Raw genomic sequence first — 6,440 nt, forward strand, 5'->3', positions numbered from 1 at the left:
TTGCTTGCCATAATTTTGATTTCCTTGCTTTCTATACTGATTATTCTGACCTCCCCACAAACAATTTGGATGTTGTCTCCAACCCGGATTGTATGAATTTGAATATGGGTTGTTTCTTGGGCGATTCTGGCTGCACACCTATTTCACTGGCATCTTGTCTGGCACATAAAAAGGGTTATCCTCTTGACAATCTTGTGTGAAATGCTCACCTTCGCATTTATCTCGGAACACCTCTTGGATACGCATGGCAGAATTTCCCATGCTCAAACCATCAATCTTCTTTGTGAGAGCTTCTAACTGAGCAGACATCGCAGTGATTGCATCCACTTGATGAAGTCCTGCAGTTTTTCTTGAAATATTCCTCTCAGACTGAGGATTATAACTGCTAGAAAGCATCTCTTCTAATAATTCATAACCTTCCTCTGGTGATTTCCTCAAAAGATTTCCACCTGCTGCTGCATCTATCATATAAAGTTAGTAGATAGTAAACCATAATAGAAAGTTTGTACCACAAGCCAGTTTGGCAGTTCATGATGTGGGAATCTTCTCAATAAATCTTTGTAGCGCTCTCATGCTTCATAGAGTGATTCCTGATCTGATTGGGAGAAATTTGTAATTTATGTCCGCAATTTCATAGACTTTGATGGAGGAAAATACCTGGTAAGAAACGCTTTGGTCATGTCCTCCCATGTAGTGATGGAACCTGCAGGTAAACAATTCAGCCATGCCTTAGCTTTATCTCACAATAAAAGGGAAATAAACGTAAACGAACAGCATCGTCAGAAACTCCCTGATGCTTAAAGGTATCACAAATTTCTAGAAAATTTGCAATGTGAGCATTCAGAACATCTAAGGCGGATCCACCAAATTGTACTGTATTCTGAATCATCTGGATAATGGTTGGCTTGATTTCGAACTAATTAGCACGAATTTCTGGTCGAATGATGCTAGGCCTAGAACCATTGATGTATGGTTGAGCGCAGTCCATCATGGATCTAGGAGCAGGTGGCCCATTGTTGTCCTCGTCGTCTCCCCGCGGTGGTTCATTTTCAGCCATCAGAACTCTTTGTTGTCTTCTCCTCTTACGAAAAGTTCTCTCAATTTCAGGATCAAAAGGTTCGAGTTCTGAATGTGATGATCATAGCAGGCACCAGAAGATATGCCTGCAGCGAAAAATAGATTAGTATTGTAAAATTTTAAACGAAACTAAAGAAGTACGCTAAGAAATAAATTGTAAATAAATAGCCCCCGGCAACGGCACCAAAAAATTGATCGAGATTTTCTTGCACAGTGAAATCAACTAAATAAATAAACCGCTAAGCTCGAGATTGTCGCAAGTGCACGAGTCGAATTTTAATATAATGGATAAGTAAAAGTATCGTCCTCAGAGAGTTTATTAAATAATTTCCTTTATGCTTCTCTAGAAAGTTTAAACGAAAATTCAGAAGTTTTCTATCCAATTACTATCATAAAATAATCAATTAAAAACCAGAACAATAAAAGATCTAGAATATTTGTCTAAAAATTAAATTCAAATGTTGATGACAATTGTTGAGATTTCAGTTCACCTTCCCCTTTTTAACTCTGATAATCAATCCAAACAATCAACTTATGTTTTTGACGAGATTCCATAACTTATTAACATACTCTTTCAAGTTATAATAAACTACCTAAATACCATGAAATAATTAAATATCTTCAATTATTTAACAGGTATCAAATTGCATGAACGATTTTTGGAATCCATTAGCTTTCGACCTATTGGACTATCACTATCAACATGAATTCAATTTCATATGTCTATGCAAATTGTAAATCCATGAACTATGTTATCTTTTTCTATCATGAATTTTTCTTTCAAAACAAATCACGATATAAAATATTGTAGAAGTTAGCTACGCTTCAACAATTCCAAACAAACCAATAACATAATTAAACCCTCGTCAAAAGTCGAAGATCAATATTCAAGAGTCAAAAGTTTGGGGTTGGATCCCCTAAATCTCAACAATAAAAGTTTAGCTACACATCAAATCCATGAAAACAACTAAGTTCAGAAATAATATTAAAAATTAAACTAGAAAAAGAGTTTTGGAACAAGAATAAACGCTATCGGTCGATTCTTCAAGTTGCTCCTTGCGTCTCTCGTTCTCTTCAGTTGCAACCGTCAGAAAAAATGCTCCTTGCAACCCTAATCTCGACTCTTTTATATGCTAAGAGTCCTCACAATTTGTCCTTCGTTTTTTAAAATCCAAGAAAATATTTTTTTTCTGAACAACGTATCGCGCCTAGGCGTAAAATCTTACCGCCTAGGCGGAAAAATTTCTGCCTCCATCTTGTTTTCTTCAGTGATTCCCGCCTAGGTGGTAGAAAGTACCCGCCTAGGTGGAAAAACTTCTGCCCACGACTTCAAATTTCCAAGGATTCCGTCTAGGCGGTATAAATTACCCGCCTAGGCGAAAAATCTTCTGTCCCATATCTTCAGATTGGTCGTTCCCTAGCTTCGGTTTCAGTCTTTTTCCTGCCAAAAATCTTAAATCCATGAGTAGATACCATAAAACTCAAAAACTCACATTTTAAACCAAAATCACGGAATATTCAAAATTCTCACGCTTAATAACGACCAATTTGACCCCCTTTTTAATGCAATTTCCCGGGTTATATCAATCGGTAGGTGATAGTTGAACGTCGATTACCTGAGGGATTATTGTTAAAGCTGTGAATTTCCAGATTTGATGAAGTGACTAGTTGCAATGGATGATTGCAATTTCGCAAGGGTGTTATGTGGCTAATTAATTTGTAGTAACTCAGATTTGCAAACCAATACTGTTCCTTCAGTACGAACTGGTGGTTGGTGAGTAGTTAGGAGAACTACTCATACTATCTGATGTTGGTGTTATTTGACGGTATTGATATCCATAGTCATGATTCAAGAACTGACAAAATTATTTTGGTTCAGTCCAGTAGGCACCACAACCATCGATTATTGGGGTATAAGTTAAATATCAGAGGAATCTCAACTTAGTGTGATTTAAGGTATTGAGATCAACTGCCAATGCGTCGTGATTGGCTAGGATTTCAAGAGATCATTTAGTTGTTTCCAGAATATTTTGCGAGATTCTTGAGGATTTTAAGATACTACATAGTGGTTCGTGTTGGAGAACGGCGATCAGATCAATCAAGATTGATACCCGGTGCAGCGGAAGTTTAAAAATTTTATATGGAACGATTCCATAATGGGTATCAAACCTTTACGATTAAATTGTGTGTGTGTAAAAATTAAATAACAATTATAAATTTTTACCTCCAATCTCAAAGCGAGATTATGGACACCAACAGATTGCTCTGCTCTTGTTGTATATCCCTGGAACTGATGGACGAACTGTTCTTCAATCAGGTCCACGAACGGATAATTAATCCCTCTGATAGATTGCACTAGAAAATCTATCAGAAGTTTCTACGAAGAGAATTAACGAATTTGATCCGTTAAACCAGACTGTAAATTCAAAATTCACAGGCTGGATTTTGCCGACAGAGTGAGGGAGGGGGCGGCCACCTTTGAGAGAAAAATTAGGTTTTTTTCGAAAATTGTGACCTCTTGTCTGTAATTTCTGTACTGCAATAACTTATTTATAATGTAGGCCGCTAACAGCTTAGGGCCTATTAGTCATAAGTTCAAGCCCGACAAGCAAAGCCCGCATGTTCAGAAATTAATATAAAATTCATCATGACTCCGATTGATAAACCGATTTCACCAATGTGTACAGAAACCATTTCTGCACCTTTTAAAGTCAAGATAAATTTTTCTGAATCTGAATTCAGTGGTTTCCAAAAATGCACATCTCTATGTCATTTTAGGAAATCTTACTCCTCTACTCTTAAATAAGAAGTCCAACTTCTTTGTTCATTAAATTTAACTCTTTAAATTTAACTATCTCAATGGGGATTAAAAATCCATTACTCTGTGTGACCCTCAATGGTTCAGGGATACAGCTAGCCGTGGGCTCACAACTCCTTGTGACTCGGAACAACAATTTCCGACTTGCCCATCGAATCATGGTAAGAGCGCCTAGCAACATCGCCCCATGATTCCCTAGGTATCACTGATAGTGCCTGCAAGAACCAATAGATTTTGGTTAGCGTACAGTACGGTCCCTTCATCCATATATCCCGATCGAATCAACAACCATTGGTAAATCGAGAGTCGTTCGAGATTCGATAACTATGCAATACATCTTGAAGATCAAATAGTGACATCGCATGTGTTACTAAGAAACCATTTCTTAAAACACATCATGTACTCTGGCCAGAGATTCGTCACACTAATATCTCCTCAGATCGCATAGGATATCCACACTCGCAAGTATGTGGTGAATCCTTGACAACAAAGCATCGACTCCTATATGTGTTGTAACTGTACCCAATCCCGACACCTGATGACCCCAATAGAGTCGGTAAACGAGTCAAAGCACAGTACTAGCATATAGAGTCTCAATGATGTTTCAAGTAGTAAGGACTAATGGTGTACAACCAAAACCGCGGACTTCATCCACTCGATAAGTGATAACCACTTGGAAAGTCCGGATAGGGTAGTTCGATCATTTATCGTATGAATATCCATTTGCATGCTTCGAACATCTCTATGTTCCTTACCAATGAAACGTGGTACTCTGCATCGCAAATGCTAGTCTCAAACTCGAGCGATCCTTATCCTTATTTTCGGATGGCTCAATCGACTAGGAACAGTTTAGAATACACAGTGACTATAAGATGTGTTTCATGATAGACATCTCCATATTCTACCACATCTTACATACATTATAGTATATTCAAGGTCTTTATCAAAACAACAATAGTATATCACAATATAACAATATGAAGAAAGATAAAGTCATTGCCATTAATAAAAGTGTAAATTATATTAAACAAAAGATTGTTTATACAAAGAGTCATCAAAGCCCTTAGCCACAAGTTGGCTCACAGGGCACCTACTCTTTCAATCTCCCACTTGCCCTAAAGCCAACTAGTCATATTACGTAGACCCATTGCTTCGCGATGTTTGTCAAATAATGGTCCTGGCAAGGGCTTAGTAAGTGGATCAGCGATATTGTCTGCAGAGGCCACTCTTTCAACAGTGATATCTCCTCTTTCCACAATCTCCCAGATGAAGTGGTATTTCCTCAGTACGTGTTTGGATCTTTGATGAGACCTTGGTTCCTTTGCCTGAGCAACGGCACCCGTGTTGTCACAGTACACCGGGACTGGACCAACAACTTCAGGAATGACGCCCAACTCTTGGACGAAATTCCTCATCCAAACGGCCTCTTTAGCAGCAGTTGATGCTGCAATGTATTCTGCCTCAGTGGTGGAATCCGCTGTGGTGTCCTGCTTGGAACTCTTCCAAGAGACAGCACCGCCATTGAGCATGAACACAAATCCAGAGGTTGACTTCGAGTCATCCACGTCACTTTGGAAGCTAGAGTCGGTATAGCCTTCCAATTTTAGTTCTCTTCCTCCATATACCATGAACATATTCTTAGTCCTTCGTAAGTACTTAAGAATGTCCTTCACGGCTTTCCAATGCATTTGACCGGGATTAGCTTGATATCTGCTCGTGACACTCAGAGCAAATGCTACATCCGGTCTGGTAGATATCATCCCATACATGATACTACCTATGGCTGACGCATATGGTACATGTGTCATTTTCTCTATCTCTTCATCCGTCTTGGGACACATAGACTTGGATAGAGAAACTCCATGACACATGGGTAGATGTCCTCTCTTGGACCCATCCATTGAAAACCGTTTCAATATGGTGTCGATGTAGGTTGATTGAGTGAGTCCTATCATTCTCTTAGATCTATCTCTATAGATCTGTATCCCTAGAATATAGGATGCCTCACCCAAATCCTTCATCGAGAATCTACCTGATAACCATATCTTTGTTGACTGCAACATCCCTACGTCATTCCCAATGAGTAGGATGTCATCAACATAAAGTACTAAGAATGTCACAGCATCCTTAACTACTTTCTTGTACACGCATGGTTCCTCCGGGTTCTTGATGAAACCAAAATCCTTTATTATTTCATCAAATTTCTGGTTCCAACTTCTTGATGCTTGTTTTAGACCATAAATTGATCTCTGAAGCTTGCATACCTTATGCTCGCTTCCCATGGATGTGTACCCCTCAGGCTGCTTCATATAGATTTCTTCCTTAATGTCTCCATTAAGAAAAGCAGTCTTCACATCCATTTGCCATATCTCATAGTCATACCAAGCAGCTATGGCAATAAGGATTCTTATGGACTTGAACATTGCAACTGGTGAAAAGGTTTCATCATAGTCAACTCCTTGTCTTTGAGTATAACCTTTCGCCACCAATCGCACCTTGTAGGTCAATACCTTACCATCAGGCCCAAGCTTTCTCTTGTAGATCC

The 6,440-nt window shown here is 38.7% G+C and overlaps 1 non-coding gene across 1 annotated transcript; it reads left to right on the top strand.

Moving 5' to 3' along the window:
* The first annotated feature begins 525 nt into the window (after nt 1-525).
* On the top strand, nt 526-631 carry LOC140885738 (small nucleolar RNA R71). The gene has a single exon (XR_012151155.1). It is a non-coding gene; the product is annotated as a small nucleolar RNA R71 (small nucleolar RNA).
* Nucleotides 632-6,440: the final 5,809 nt, after the last annotated feature.

The sequence above is a fragment of the Henckelia pumila genome, chromosome 2 (assembly GCF_033568475.1).
Source record: "Henckelia pumila isolate YLH828 chromosome 2, ASM3356847v2, whole genome shotgun sequence".
NCBI lineage: Eukaryota > Viridiplantae > Streptophyta > Magnoliopsida > Lamiales > Gesneriaceae > Henckelia > Henckelia pumila.